Source organism: Lontra canadensis, unplaced genomic scaffold (genome assembly GCF_010015895.1).
Source record: "Lontra canadensis isolate GAN:19392208 unplaced genomic scaffold, GSC_riverotter_1.0 scaffold52, whole genome shotgun sequence".
NCBI lineage: Eukaryota > Metazoa > Chordata > Mammalia > Carnivora > Mustelidae > Lontra > Lontra canadensis.
The window spans coordinates 2,690,856-2,707,879 of NW_022631046.1; the positions used below are offsets into that span (position 1 = coordinate 2,690,856).

General features: G+C 33.1%; 1 protein-coding gene across 2 annotated transcripts in view; it reads right to left on the reverse strand.

Moving 5' to 3' along the window:
• Positions 1-17,024, reverse strand: part of MGAT4C (MGAT4 family member C) — a 717,583-nt gene that overhangs the window by 610,055 nt on the left and 90,504 nt on the right. The window contains exon 2 of one of the 2 annotated variants that reach the window (XM_032874169.1): positions 16,156-16,188. The exons of the other annotated variant lie outside the window; for it this stretch is intronic. The gene's annotated coding sequence lies outside the window, so the exon portion shown is untranslated. The remainder of the gene's footprint in view (positions 1-16,155; positions 16,189-17,024) is intronic. 2 annotated transcript variants of the gene reach the window in all.

The following is a 17,024-nucleotide window of genomic DNA, read 5'->3' on the forward strand; positions in this document are numbered from 1 at the left end:
GAGGAAGGGAAGCAGGATCCCTGCTGAGCAGAGAGCCTAATGCGGGGCTCAATCCCAGGACCCCGGGATCATGACCTGAGCCGAAGGCAGAGGCTTAACCCACTGAGCCACACAGGTGCCCCATGAACACTTCTTTTAAAAATATTTTATTTATTTATTCATGAGAGACAGAGAGAGAGAAGCAGAGGCAAAGGGAGAAGCAGGCTTCTTGCTTAATGCGGGACTCAGTTCCAGGATCCTGGGATCATGACCTGAACTGAAGGCAGACACTTAACCTACTGAGCCACCCAGGTATCCTGTTATGAACACTTTTAAGAAATGCTCATAATTATAGGTGCTGAATCTATCAAGGACCTTGAGAGTTTCATAGATATACTTATAATCACTTTCAACAGGTATAGGTATATATGTGTATATATATAATATATATCAGAAGAGAAGGAAATTTTTAAGAAATTATCTTTCTTATTTCTGCCTTAATACTCATGTTTGGTATAAAGAACTTCTTGTATATGCATGCACAAATACACAAAAGTACTAGCTCTGCAAATTGAGTACAATTATTTTTTTCTGATCTTAGTGACAACTGAGAATTAATAATACGATCTTGGTAAAACTTTTCTTCAAATAAAAGTGCTTGTGAGACCATTATTCTTTATAGAATAAATACTAATTCCTACTTACATCACAATAGAAACAGCAGAAAAGGTATAAGGATAACCAAAACATATATTAAAAATCTTTCAAGTTCATGAATAAAGTATAGTAAGTTAAAATTGTTGTTTTATACAAATCGGACATCACTGATAATAGCCCCTTTTTCACAGTAACACAGGTCACTTTTGTGCTGATATAGTGATGGTAAATACTCTTGAATATCTAATGTGGACAATATAATACTGTGTTATCTTTCTAGACAGCAAACTCTCAAAACTTATTCATAATCAATATCTCTTTGGTCCCATATCCAGGGATCTGTTCTCTCCCAAATCAGCTTCCTTAAAACTTAAACTGTTTTAACTTCACTTCTGACTTAAATCAGCCTAAGAAGGAATTTAAGCACAAATAATTTATTGATCCTTAAGACAGGAAGTGAAGCAAGTAAGGGAAGGAGAAAAAGCCAAGAAAGGGTAAAGATATGTCTAAGTCTATCCCTGGATCTTCCCACAGAGTTGCCTCCTTACCAGTTGGTACAAGTGCTATGGGTGGACTAAGCTTGAATGTTAACACTCAACGCTTAGAATCTGGGAAATGAGGATACTGGCCCGATATAAAAGCTGTAGGAATAGTAATGAAGCAGGTCTGCCACATCGTTTGGAAACAGTTCACAAATGTGAACTCAAAATTTTGTGTGCAGATAGATGGTCACTAAACTCTTATACTCATGAAAAAGTAGGTTTTGAATCTTACCAGTTTTCATTTTAGTCATACAGAATTTTTTGTTCAGTAGTAGATCTCTAGTAATTTGGAAAAAAAAGACAGAAGGAAGGAAGAAAATATGGAAACTAGGTAGGTTTTTACCTCACAAACTCAGTTATTTAAGTAAATCATATACAAACACAGATAGTTTCACATTTTTATACTTTGTATCTTTATGCCAGATACATAACTGGAAGGGCCTAGTGCAAAATGAAAACGTGGGGCTATTAAAAATTATTAATGATTTCAGGACAGCAAAAGCAAGGCCATAAACCAAGAACAGATCCTGTTTGATGCCATAGGTCACACTTTCATGAAGGTTGTCCTGCCCTGAGAATAAATACTTTAATTTTAATTGGAGAAATTTTCTAGTGATATGTTATCACATGCTAGAGATAGGTATTTATATAATATGAGAAACTATAAAATAAAGCTCTCTAGATTCCAAATTCATGGTATAGTTCTTTATTTCGTCCATTTATAAAATGACAAAAAAAATCAGATTTAAGATTGTAGTTGAAGAGACATTTAGAGAATTAAAGGAAACCTAAAAATACTTGATATATTGAAAATACATTCAAGGTTTTTAGTATTTAAATATTTTAGGATGTATAAATATGAAATCTACTCTTCTTTACCTTGAATCAATAAAATATCTTGACTAAAGAAAAAAATATAATGCTGTAATAGGAAATGTAAAAAGTGTTTCTCAAAATTAAGATGTTTACCAGTTCTTAATCCATGAAGAACACAATCAATACTTGACCATTAAGGAAGGAAGGAAGGAAGGAAGGAAGGAAGGAAGGGGAGAGGGAGGGAAGGAGGAAAGGACGGAGGAAGTGAGGGAGGAAGGGAAAACTTCAGAATGCCTAAGTCAAAAGCCAAAATTCAGTAAACCTGAAAGATTTTAATGATCTAGGCTGTATAGTATCAGTAAATGATAAATGAGTCATTTGGGGGATGCAGGAATCACCTGAGTTATGTTCAACATTTCATGAGTCAAGTGTCCACTTCACAAAATTTTTGTGTCATCTGATGTCACTGTGAGTCATGACAAAGTTATTATTTTTGAAAATTGGATTTTTCTTTGAGTACTAATCATTAAATCTGGGCATAGAACATAGTGTTGCTGTTGTTGTTTTTAAATCAGATTTTCACCTTCTAGTCACAACATAAAAGTAATACTGAAAAAAAAAAAAAGAGAGAGAGAGAGAGAGAATGGAATATCCATGTTCCTTTATCCAGGTATCAAGAAGGAAAGCTCCATTAAGTTTACACAGAAATATTATCTCCCAACAGTAGACAGTATTTTCTCCTTTGATTCTCTTCCCTAATAGAGTCTGAATTTTTCTACAATTCAATACCTGTTGATCTATGGCCATTATCATAAAATGAAAAGGTACTTTCATCATGAAAGTAATAATGAGCATTGACAAAATTGTTTCATGGAAAGAGATTTTGTCTAAAGGTTAACAGTGCAACAGTTTAGGCATTCTGTAATTAACCACTATTTATTCTGAAAATCTCTGTAAACCAACTTTTCATTTGATTTAATTACTGTGAAATTGTTCTGCTCAAATACATACGACTATGAAACATACAGACAGACAATGGCATTCATGGTGTTATGTTCAGCAGTCCTGCTTCTGTTGAAGATAACAATGTTGCCATTAACTAGTGTCTTATATACAACAGATGGTTTAGATGATTTTTTTTTCTAGATTTAATATAAAGGTAACTATGAGACCATACAAATCCCTCTGTGAGTACTGTTGATTTTGATGAATTGGTTCTTTTTTAACTTCCAGATGACAGCATGTTCAAACAGCTGTTGAACATTTCAACCAACAAGCATTAGGTTGACCCTCTGAGGAAGTATCATTTTATTCTGAAAATTTTAATTCATTTTCTTGGGTTATCACATCATAATACATAAATGCACTTACTATGTTTACAAGCTTATAATGGGTAACAACTATTTAATCTATTAATATGTATGGGATTTAAGGGCTTGTATCTCTATTGTATAGGTGCATGTGTACACACACACACACACACTAAGGAAAGGATACTTTCATCAAAATATTGATGGTATAGGTATATAATGGATAATTCTGAAAAGCAAAAGTTATATTACATTATATTATGGTGTGTAATATATGTAAACATACATATATTATATTTTTCTTTTTCTTTCTTTACATATTATGAACTCTTTCTAGTCTGTGACTATGAATCTAGTTCATTCATTTACAGATACAAGGTATTAAATAAATATGTATAGATATATTCACAGGTTAATATATATATATCCTCCCTCCAAAATTTGATAATATAATCTATATTCTCTGCTTGGTTTTTATAACTAGAACATTGTTCCATATACATGGCTCATCTTTAAATGGCTATGTATTATTTAATTACATCAACATAACTGAATTAGTCTTCTATTGTCTTATTCATGTACATTTAGATTTCTTTCTAATTTTGTGTTACAAAATGTACCTAATGATCACCCATATAAAAGTAGATTTATCAAATTATGTCACAATTTTTAATTGACTATTGTTGTTAAAATGATTTTATCAAATTGTGCATTTTTTTTTAAGATGAAAATGGTGGTATCTTTATTCAAGTTCTCATTTACGTGGTGATACCTCTAGTGTTTCAGCATTAACTATGATGTTTGTTCTTGATAGGTTCTCCTTATCACTTTAAGAAATTATATTTCTGAAAAATGCCGGTGGAATTTTGATCGGGATGGCACTGAAAGTATAGATTGCTCTGGGCAGTATAGACATTTTAACAATGTTTATTCTTCTGATCCATGAGCATGGAATGCTTTTCCATCTTTTTGTGTCTTCTTCAATTTCTGTCATGAGTGTTCTGTAGTTCCTGATGTACAGATCCTTTACCTCTTTGGTTAGGCTTATTCCAAGGTACTTTATGGCTCTTGGTGCTATAGTGAATGGAAACAATTCTCTAATTTCCCTTTATATATTTTCATTGTCAGTGTATAAGAAGGCAACTGATTTCTGTGCATTGATTTTGTATTGTGCCACATTACTGAATTGCTGTATGAGTTCTAGTAGCTTGGGGGTGGAGTCTTTGGGGTTTTTCAAATAAAGTACCATGATTTCTGCAAAGAGAGAGAGTTTGACTTCTTTGCCAATATTTTTCAAAGTGCTGGAACAAACAGTCCTAAAATTTGTATGGAAACAGTGAAGACCCCGAATTGCTAAGGAATGCTGAAAAAGAAAAACAAAGCTGGGGATATCACGTTACCTGATTTCAAACTTTACTACAAAGCTGTTATCACTGAGACAGCACAGTACTGGCAAAAAAACAGATGCATAGACCATTGGAACAGAGTAGAGAGTCCAGATATGGACTCTCAACTCTATGGTCAAATAATCTTCAACAGAGCAGGAAAAAATATCCAGTGGAAAAAAGACAGTCTCTTCAATATATGGTGCTGGGAAAATTGGAGTGCTATGAATAGAAGAATGAAATTTGACCATTCTCTTACACCATACACAAAGATAAACTCGAAGTGGATGAAAGACCTCAATGTGAGGCAGGGATCTATCAAAATCCTAAAGGAAAACATAGGCAGGAACTTCTTCGACATTGGCCACAGCAACTTATTTTAAGACACGTCTCCAAAGGTAAAGAAAACAAAAGCAAAAGTGAACTTTTGTGACTTCATCAAGATAAAAAGCTTCTGCACAGCAAAGGAAATAGTCAACAAAACAAAGAGGCAAACCACGGAATGGGGGAAGAAATTTGCAAATGGCATTACAGACAAAGGGCTGATATCCAAGATCTATAAAGAACTCCTCAAACTTAATACCCAAAACCAGAAAATCATGTCAAAAAATTAGCAGAAGACATGAACAGACACTTCTCCAAAGAAGACATACAAACGGCTAAAAGACACATGAAAAAAATGTTCATCATCATTAGCCATCAGGGAAATTCAAATCAAAACCACATTGAGAGACCACCTTTTACCAGTTAGAATGGCAAAAATTAACAGGAAAAGAAACAAGTGTTAGAGAGGATGTGGAGAAAGGGGAACACTCTTACACTGCTGGTGGGAATGCAAGTTGGTGCAGCCACTTTGGAAAACAGTGTGGAGATTCCTCAAAAAATTAAAAATAGAGTTACCCTATGATCCTGCAATTGCACTACTCGGTATTTACTACAAAGATACAGATATAGTGAAAAGAAGGGCCATATGTACCCCAATGTTCATAGAAGCCCCAATCACCAAACTGTGGAAAAAGCCAAGATGGCCTTCAATAGATGAATGGCTAAAGAAGATGTGGTCCATATATACAATGGAATATTACATAGCCATCAGAAAGGATGAATACCCAACTTTTGTATCAACATGGATGGGACTGGAGGAGATTACACCGAGTGAAATAAGTCAAGCAGAGGAAGTCAATTATCATATGGTTTCACTTACTTGTGGAGCATGAGGAATAACATGGAGGACATTAGAGAAGGAAAAGGAAAGTGAATTGGGGTAAATCAGAGGGGAAGAGAAAGCATGAGAGACTATGGACTCTGAGAAACAAATAGGTTTTTGGAGTGTTTGGGGGATAGGTGAGCCTGGTGGTGGGTATTAAGGAGGGCATGTATTTCATGGAGCACGGGGTGTGGTGCATAAACAATGAATCTTAGAACAATGAAAAAATAAAATTAAATTAAAAAAAGAAAGTATATTTCTCCTACTAACTTATTAAGTTGTTTTTATTTGAAAATATATGGTAAATTTGTTAAATGTCTTTTGGCATCTACAGAAGTGACTGTTTTTGATCCTTTAATTAGTCAATGTATAAATAAATACATAAATAAATAAATATTCCTGATTCCTGATGTACATCCTACTTGGAAATTATATATTATTTTCATAACTTTTCTGCATATGTTAGTAACCTGAGAGGTCATAGAAATGATATAAGAAAACATTGCTAAAAAGTATGCCAAAAAATATTCCATTAAAGAATGCTTATCATAAACAATAATTTATCAAGATAATGACACCAAATGAATGGATCAAAAAAGGATAAAATAGCAGAAAGCTGAAGCCTAGGAAACAGACAATGATGATGCACAAGGGGGCTATCAGAGAGAACATCGGGGAAAAAAGTATTATATGATACTCATTCACTCACCAATCTTTCAGTTCATCAGTCATCTGTTGGTGCTTTCATTTTATCATTTACAGATTCACCATGAAGTTACTGAGTTATACTTTGCACAAAATATTGTGATCTACTGTTTTATATCATAGGAGGAGAGAATAATACATAAGCCAAACAAAAATAAATACAAATAAAGATCTTTTTGGCATACAAAGTAATTTTAGACAGTTACAGTAGAAGCACATTATGGAAGGTATACATAGTGAGTATACATAGTGAACAAAAAATAATCTCATATCTTTTGACATATTTGAGGGATGACTGTGAAGTTGTAAGAATTCAACTATAAGTCACAGGAAAATTTATCTCATTACATTAGTGTCAAGACTTGTATAATTATATATAATAGTTTCTAAATAGCTCCTCAATTTAAAGAAATTATAAAAATAACACTAAAACAGCAAGTTTCAAATGATTTAGAGATGTTTACCTACATTCAAAATTTTTTTACAGAATTGACCTTGTTACTTTTTGGTGTATGTGTGAACATAAAGACATTGGAGAAGTAAATGAGTATCACAGAACAATATTTCAAAATTTAGGCTCTTAGGTACTATTACCATGTTGATTTATTTCCCTCAATATTTATTGTACACATACCTAAAAAGTCTCTTCCTTTTACTTTGGAACTTTGGTATACTTCATCTAGATTTATTTGATATCATAAATCAACGTTGGTTTTAGGTTATTATTCAGGTTTACGAATACTTAAAGTTTACTAGTGATGATAACTAACTTTCTCTCTTGAAAAATCAATTGAAGCATGAAATAAGCATGGTTTACTGACCTTTATAAAAAAAATATATACTTTCAGATCACATGGTTTTAATGTGTTTCTGATAGAGAAACTGAACAAAACTAGGTTTGGGTTTTTATTTATTTGTTTCAATTTACTCACCTGAAGTTAATTGATTTATTTATAAACTAAAAACTTTGATTTGGAAAAAAAAAACTTTGATTTGGGCAGATGACAACATAATGTGTTAGCATGCTGAATTTTGCTTGTGCTGTTATAAAAAAAGGTTCTAGTAGTTTTCTAAAAAGCATGACATAAATTGCCTCCTAATTACTGATAACATTTATAAACCATCATCAATCTGGTAAAGGAGGTACTCATAGACATTAAACAGGATGACATGTGCCAAATTAAATTAAGTAAATATGAAAATTACAAAACCATATTGACAAACAGCATGCAATCTAATTTTGTTTTTAAATAGTAACTTACTCTCTTTGCTTCATAAGTTGGCTCTACCTAATATTATCTTTTTGATTCTTCTTTTGGTGTACAATAATCCTTCAAAACAAATGTGACAAAATATAAATTAACTCACCTTGTTTAGCAACTTGCCCTCACAAAAGAGTCACGTTAAAATAAAAATCAGTTACAGAAGGGCAAATATAGTGGCATGCCGTATCTATTCAGCTTCCAAAATGTCTTTACTTCCTGAAAAATGAAAGAAGTAAAACCATCTAGAAGTTGTGAATAGTTTATAAATAAATTTATATGTCATTGCACTATGTAAAGTTTGTTAAAAAATGGATTTAATCTATTTGAATGCTCTGTGCAATGGATGTCCTATTCCTCTGATAAGTGGTAGCTGTCAAGTGGTGACAGATATATGCCTTGTAATAGTGGCATCCCAATTACCAAGAAAAAGATAATGTCTGGCATATTTGAAAGTTAAGACCAGAATATGAGGCACTAGCTTACCTAGACTTCCAATGAAACACCATTATGTTAGCATCAGGAATGTGGGCCAATCTCTTGACGACTGAACATGTAGTTAATGCTTCTCATCTCCTAACAGTATATATTATAGACTGAGCCATTTTCATTGTTCTGATGATAGATTTGCATTGTCCAATACTGAAGATAGATTTGCACTAATCCTCTCATGGTTTTTTCACCATTAGTGACAACCATCATTTGAAGCAGAATTGTTAGGAAATAATAGCACTGTCACTGACTCCAAGATGAAAACAAAATCAATTTATTTGCTTTCTTTTAGGACAAGCTCCTCTGGACTATTAAACAATTTACAAAAGTAAACAAACCAACTAGTGTTGTACTTATCACAATAATTCTTGCTCAAAAAGAAAAGTTTGAAACAATTGTAATAAATTACAATGGAGTACCCAGAACCTCTTCTTAAATGGCTTATATAAGAATATGAAAAGTAAAAATCAGGATTATAATGTCAGTAGTTTAAAACAGTCGTACTGGAGAAGAAAAAAAGGATTCTTTTTAAAATCATATGTCCCCTTACTGTAAACCCTGAGCCTTTTGTTCCTTTTCCATGGCTCAAAATTCTGATAGTGTTCCTTTCTGAATTGTTAAGTTGCCATGCAATTATTACCATCAAAATTTGAAGATGTAGATTATACTGTCAGAAAGGTACAGCATACCCCATTAGTCTCAATTAGTAATTGTGTCCTGATAAGTATTTTTTAAAGCTCCAAACGCTATATTATGGGGTTATCTCAGGGACAAAATTCATCTTTCAGAAAGCCATTCATTTGTAAAATGTTTTTATTGAAACAACGCAAAATAACATGAAAAATCAATTGAAGCATGAAATAAGAGAAACAAAGTTCCAGAAATAAAATAATTCAGGAAGGTGAACTTCAATAACTGCATAACTTAATGGTGTTCTAGTCCTATGTATATACAAAGTATAAATAGCATGAACATTTTGATGATTTTGCAAACAGTGCATCTAATCCTGGAATATGCTTGTTTCAGTAATGTCTCTACTTCATGGTTTACTATTAGTGGGCTTGATAAAAATTCTTGGCTATTTAGAATATAACATTTTTTATTTTTTTCTTTCCGAAGATTTTTTTTTTTCTCCTACCATTCTTTCCCTAAGATTATCTAAACCAGTGATTCTCAAACAGGAATGGTTTTTCCCCTAGAGGACATTTGGAAATATCTAGAGCCATTTTTGGTAGTCACAAGTAAGGGGATTATGTGCCACTGGCATCTAGTAGAACAGGGAAGGGATGCTGGTAAACTTTTAACAATACACAGGGAAGCTCCCCACAACAAAAATTATCTGGCCCCAAAGGTCAGTAGGACTGCTTTGAGGAATCCTGATCTGAAACGTAACGGTAAAATAAACTCTCGAACTGGTTCATTTTTTCATGCATTTTTGAAAGGAAAAATGCTTTCAATATTTCATAGTTCTTGCTCTGGTTATCTACTGCTGTGTAACAGCTGAAAATAGTGACCTAAAACAATAATTAAATGAATAATAAATGAATAAATAATTAAAATGAATCCCTCAGTTCCATCAAGGACACGGATGGTTGAAAGCTGGAAAATAAAGACAGAATATTTAAAGACTTCTTTGGAGAAAGTTGAACACTAAGTTGTATACTTTGTCCTCCCCCACAATCCCTCCTACATTCAACACTTCAAAAACTGGAGGGTAAAACTAATGTAAGACAGTGAAAGGAAGTCTAACAGACCAATCACGGTATTGGGTATATGTCATTAAAGGGGGTATGATACTGACATGGTTCTTGACTTATGCTTGAGAAATCTAAAAGGGAAACAGTACAAGGTTGCAGGAGCAAGATCATGCCACTTGCCCTAATAATAGGTTAAGAAGTGCAGAATCTGATGTACCAGGTGTGGATCTAGCAAAAGGAGCACTGGCCTGCAGTCATTTAAAATGGTATCTTGTCCAAAATGATGACCTGGCAACAAATGAGCCACAGAAGTGATCCATAAGAACAAAGAAAGTTTGACTGAAAAAACGCATCTGGCCTAGAAGGCATGGATTCGTCCTTAAAATGCCCTTATCTGCTTTCTTCTCCTTCCTCTTCTCTTTTGATCATGGGAACTAAAAAGTCCTTAGCTCAAGAGCTGAGTTGGTTGAGGGAATGCAAGCTAGGAAGAATGAAGAATCACGTGGATGGAAGTACAGGGTATTATGCTAAGTGAAATAAGTCAATCAGAGAAAGACAATTATCTTTCTGATTTCACTCATGTGTGGAATTAAAGAAACAAAACAGAAGATCATAGGGGAGGGGAGGGAAAAATAAAATAAGACAAAATCAGAGAGGGCAACAAGCTATAAGATACTCTTAAATCTAGGAAACAAACTGAGGGTTGCTGAAGTGGAGGTGGGTGGGGGGGGTGCGGTAACTGGGTGATGGGCATTAAGGAGGGCATAATAAGCACTGGGTATTATATGCAACTGATGAATCCCTGAAGTTTACCCCTGAAACCAATAATACACTATATATTAATTGTATTTAAATAAAACAAAATTTAAAAAAGAGATTCATTCCTCTGCCTTATAATACTTGGTCCATAAGGAGAAAGAGAAAATATTTAACTTTAAGTTCCATATTTGATTACTATGCAGGGTTAGTCAACTCAATTTTACTAAGCTGGAACTGTGTTTTTGTCTTGAAGTGACCACAAGACATCTGATAACGTAAGATCAAAATTATAATAATAAAAATAAAAACAAAACAAAACAGAAACCATGGGGCTTGCCAGCGGATTTTAAATATATTCTCAATTGTGCAAGTCCATCCTACTGATAATATACAGCATGACATATTTTAAAAGAGTAGATACAAGTGCTGCGAATTGTGTAAGACATGATTTACAGACCTGTAACACTGGGTCAAATAATACATTATATGTTAATTTAAAAAAAAAAGAGTAGATATGAAGATGCTATGACATTCAGTGTGGGTAAAATCATGTAATTCAATGAAAGAAAGAATTGTGGATGAAATTTATTTGCATGGTCTTTCTAAATCACTCAATATATGTTAAATACATACATCTTAGATTAAGCAAATATCAACATAAATAACAAGGGCAGTAAATAGAAGAATCTTATGTGTGGGTGAGCACTTTAGCACATTGTAGCCAATGTTTAGTAATGGGTTCTCCTCTCCCATCAGGTTATCTAAAGAACTAGAGAAATGAGGGTAAGGGCAGGAGGAAGGGCAATGTAAACTACCCATACCAGGAACAACCAGGGTTAAACTGAAAGAGAAGGAATGCTAGCATTGCTGCAAATTCTGTGCCTGCAGCTTCTCCAAAGATCCCAAAGACAATGAAGAACAGCCAATGTCCTTAGAACAGTTAAATGTCTAACAGAGAGGTCAATTCTTTAAATGCTAAAAAAAACAAAAAACAAAAAACTGAACACTTGTAATTCTGCTATTAGATATTTTCTTGTAATTAATTTACTTCCTGAAAAATTAAACACACATGCATATACATACTCACATTGTAAAAATATGTATCTATATGCCTCATTTTCCCTGATTTTGACAAATTTTGCGTGGAGACTAGATCTTTGTCATACAACATTTGGATTCAGTTACCCTACTACTATCAAGACCACATCAGAGAATGACCTGGAAGTCCCAAAATATCACATCACACCAAATCAATATTTGTAGTGTATTTATCAAGAATCAAAATAACAAAATACAATCTCAAAATAACAATCATTTTTTAAAAAGTGATTATATTGACAGATGTTATTGAAAAGATTCTAGGTCTCAAACCATGACATAGGGATTCTGTTTCTATTCATGTTTTAGGTTTGCTTTACTCTTCCTTTTTGTAGCAAATAAGGCAAAAGTAGTAACCCAACTTGTATTGTTCATATAGCCTGACACCAATCTGTCTGACCAATGGTATAGCAGACCCTAATTTTATAGACCTGAGTCATATGTCCATCCCTCATTATGGTGTTGGGGGTTATGAAGGGAGCTGGGTCCCTACTAATTGATATACATGGAACAGATTGTGTTATTTTAGTGGGAGAGATATGGTATACATATGAAAAACACAGGTCTGCCATGTTCCTAAATATGCTGAACTCAGGGGTTCTCATGTGTATTATTCCTGCTTCTTTTTTAAAAATATTTTATTTATTTATTTATTTAGAGTGTGTGCAAGCAGGGGGAGGGGTGGAAGGAGAGGGAGAGAAATCTCAAGCAGATTACACACTGGGGGAAAAGAACTTGATGTGGGGTTCTGTCTCTCAACCTGGAGATCATGACCTGAGCTGAAATCCAACAGTCTGACACTAAACCAATTGAGCCACCCTAGCACCCCTCATTCCTGCTTCCAGTGAAGGATATGGTGATATACGTGCTGTATTGATGTTGAAGTCATTCTTCAAGTCTATATAGCAATTTCATACACTGATAGCCCCATCACACAGTGTTTATTCATTAATTTATATAACAATTCGCTAAGAAAGTTGGTTCTCCTTACTCTTTGAGTTTTGAGAATATTGAAAAACTAATGTCCCTTACTTAGAAACTAACTGCTCCTTAGAAATTCATAATTACACATTTCTCAAAATACTATTTTAATCTTTTTCTCAATTCTCTGAATTCGATAAAAAATAAAATGTAACAACTACAATAAAGTTTATTGGTAAACATGTAAGAAACATGTAATTAAATTTTTCACTGCTGCAAACATTTCTGAAATTGCATTTTTGCAAATTGAGTACAGTATGTTTTATATTACTTAGGTAACAAGAAGGAAGAAAAGAGAATCAAGACACTTTGGGGCTCTCGAGAAACAAGGCTTCTGTATAAGCACGTGTAAGTTTTCCCTTTATCTGGACAGGTTCTACACAATACCCATGCATTGTAAATTTCATTTTTTATAAGATACTGAAAAACTCCAATTCCGAATTAAAATATATTTTCATAGATTTTTACTACACATGATTTTTTAAAATAGGAAATACTTACATTGTGAATCAAAATAAAACACTGTCATTAATTATGCTTCAGAATGGTTAATGGTAAATTAGCACCTAAACAATTAATCATTCTTCATAAATCTTCATAAATAAATATATTTATACACATTTATATACATTTACTTTGTGACGTATAAAGTGCAAGATGCAATAGTCTTTAATGACCTCTTTGATGCTGCCCCTCCCCAAATTGTGAAGCATTCTGTAGTTGAATTTTGACAGAATTAGAGGCATTCCTAATAATTTTCTAAAATGAAACTTCATTCATTAATAAGTGTTTTGAAAACTGGGTAATCCAATGCTTTAAATTTATTACTATCACTGCCAGAGCTATCTTTTGGGGCATCCACTTTCTCTGTTCTAAAACTGTATAAAGACTGTTTAAGCATTAATTGCATACATACATTAATTATGATATATAATATATATCACAATACCAAAATAAATATGCACATATCTATATAATACAATGTATTTTATATGTGTAAATTTCATAATGGCCCAAATTTCCCCACAATATATGCAGTATCAACAGTTACAAATTAATTTATGTGACTTCAGAAAGAAAATAAGATGTACTAATTTTGGGAAATACAGTTTACTTGTGATGAAATGTCACTTTATTAATGTGAGCATAAGTAAATTATCTAATTATTGAAAATTTAAAAATCAACACTAACTTTAAAAGTATCTCCAATAGTATTATGATTTTAATAAAGAGGAGCGACTTAAAATTCAAATTTTCTGGATGTCGAGACACTATTTCCTATGGTATATTATTATACACTATAAAAGAAGAGATTGAAACAGAGGAAACTACTTCTTAAAGTTCCCCCAGTTTTTAATGAGTGAGAAGTTATGTGAAAATTAGTAATTACTTAATTGGTTCTCCATTGATTGTTTTATCAGTTCTCACAGAACTTAAACAAGTTGGATATAAGTAGTAATGATTTTGAGTTAGACTAGGCCAGACAAAAGACTCCACAGAAATTAGAGAGACATAAGACCAAAAAACTCTTTCTTATTTTGTGTACTCACTTGCAAATGGCACAGCTGTGTTTAAAATGCTTTAGACAGGGGCACGTGGGTGGCTCAGTCTGTTAAGCAGATACCTTAGGTTCAGGTCAGGATCCCAGTGTCTTGGGATCCAGCTGCCTGTTGGGCTCCCTGCTCAGCAGAGAGCCTGCTTCTCCCTCTGCCCCTCCTCCCCACTTGTGGGCTCGGTCTCTCTCTCAAATAAATACATAAAAATCTTTAAAAAACATAAAATCCTTTAGACAAATATTATGACTTTTTAATACAATGGTGACGAATTCTGCATCTCAAAACAAGCTCCTGACTGAGGTTAAAACAAATTCTAAGTTGCATTATGTTTGCATTTTTCCTACGGGGATAAACCATTTGTTTTACTTCTCTGAAGAAATGTGACAGAAAACACCTCAATAGTTGAGGAAACATACAATCACAATCACAGTCACCAAAGCATTCACAGAAGAATGTTACCCATCTGAAAAAAAAAAAAAATAGTCTGTGCAAATTTATAGCTGACAATATGATAGCACATAATATATTTTACATGGCTGAAATATTTCTGGATTCACTCACATGAAGAAATGTGTCTGTCCACATTAAATAAAAATACTTCATTTCTTTTATTAGATGAAAGGAACTATAGAATTCAAATATTTTTCACTTTTTTGCTATAGATTCTAGCAACACAACCCTGATTGGAGTTTAGCTTAGTAAATCATTGATGTGTGTGTGTGTGTGTGTGTGTGTGTGTGTGTGTGCAGTATATAAATAAGAAGTAAATATATTTATACACACATAAAGAAAATTAAGATTGCCTATAATTCTATCTGTGCAAATTAGCCATTTTTAGTATATATGGATCTACATGTTTCTGGTCTTTCCCTATGTTCTATTATAAAAAACAAACCAAGGGGTGCCTGGGTGGCTCAGTGGGTTAAAGTCTCTGCCTTTGGCTTGGGTCATGATCCCAGGGTCCTGGGATCGAGCCCCACATCGGGATCTCTGCTCAGCGGGGAGCCTGCTTCCCTCTCTCTGTGCCTGCCTCTCTGCCTACTTGTGATCTCTGTCTGTCAAATAAATAAATAAAATCTTAAAACAAAACAAAACAAAACAAAATACAGTGTGTGTGTGTGTGTGTGTGTACTCTCCCTTCCAATAGCTTTTTTAATTATTTGTATTTAATGTGTATAATATTTAAGTGACATCAAATCTAAGTTTATAATAAAATAATTACATGAAACACAGTGGATAACTACCATTTTGAATTGGTGGTTTTAACTAACTATTGATGATTTTAAATTAAATGTAAAATTACAGTTAAAAGGTGTAAAATTCTAAATATTCTGGCAAAAACATTCCTGAATCAAAGTACTTGAATATTCACAAGAGACTGCCAAGGTCTTAAAACTGTGTTTTCCATTTGGAGAAAAGTGCTATGGCCTGTCTGTAAAAACTGCAATGTAAGTTATATTTTAACCCACTCTGAGTTAAAATTGTGGAAAATTTCCATCGCAATCACATCTCCAAATTTATTTTTCTTCATTTTTACTTCTCTTGAACCTATATATATATATATGTATATATATATGTATATATATATTTTTTTCTTTGATAGTGTTAAATTAAAGTTCTTCCACTTTAGTAGAATAAGTGCCTAAAACAAATGAAGTCTCAACACATAAAATTTGACTCACAGTTTCAAAATAGTATATAGAACTTACCCATCCAAGAAGGATGTAACAGCAGCTGAGAGGCTGTCAAGGAGAAAAATGCCAGAAGGATTAATAAATCATATTGCTATAACATGATGATGAGAATTATAAACAGCTATGTAAAAATTAGGTTGCTAGCAGTCAGATGGCTTGGCTTCTTTTAGCCTTGGTAGTAGACTGGCGTACATTTATCTTCTGTTATGCACTGGTAAGTAGCTGGCAAGCTTGGTATATATAAACATTAGTTAAAGATATTATGATTGGCTTGGATCCAGAAAATGTCCTCTGACATTACCATTAGCTATCAAAGATTTTAAATATTGCTGGAGATGTTTGAAGAGGCAAAAGAAAGCCAGAAGTCCAAGAAAGACAATGATAACAAGAAAAATAGAGTGTATAGTTGGAATAAAACATGCACACTTGATATAAGAATTTTGAAACAAATTAATGAAACCCAAACATCTACGTAATTCGTAACAAAAAGTGGTTTAGCAAATTAAAACAGAAGGGAAAGAAATATCTTAAACAATGGCATGCCAAGTGGTATTTTTATTTTTTTATTGTTTTAATGTTTTTTACAACTAGAAACTGATCTTCCCAATATATTTTCTCTGTTATACATGAAAAAATGTATGCTATTATTTTACTGTCATTACCTGTGACCTTATTAAAAACAAACACAAGAAAAATTGACATAACCACCAAGAAAAAAAGTTAAAGAAAACCTCACTTAATTGTCATTCCCCTTGCAATTAACTAATGCTTTTGAGAAAGTCAAGCAATAACTTCGCTATGATGTGCTACATTTGGTTTGTTGATTTAATAATGCTCACAGAATTAAGGTAGTTTATTGATAAGCAAATTTCATCAAGAATTAA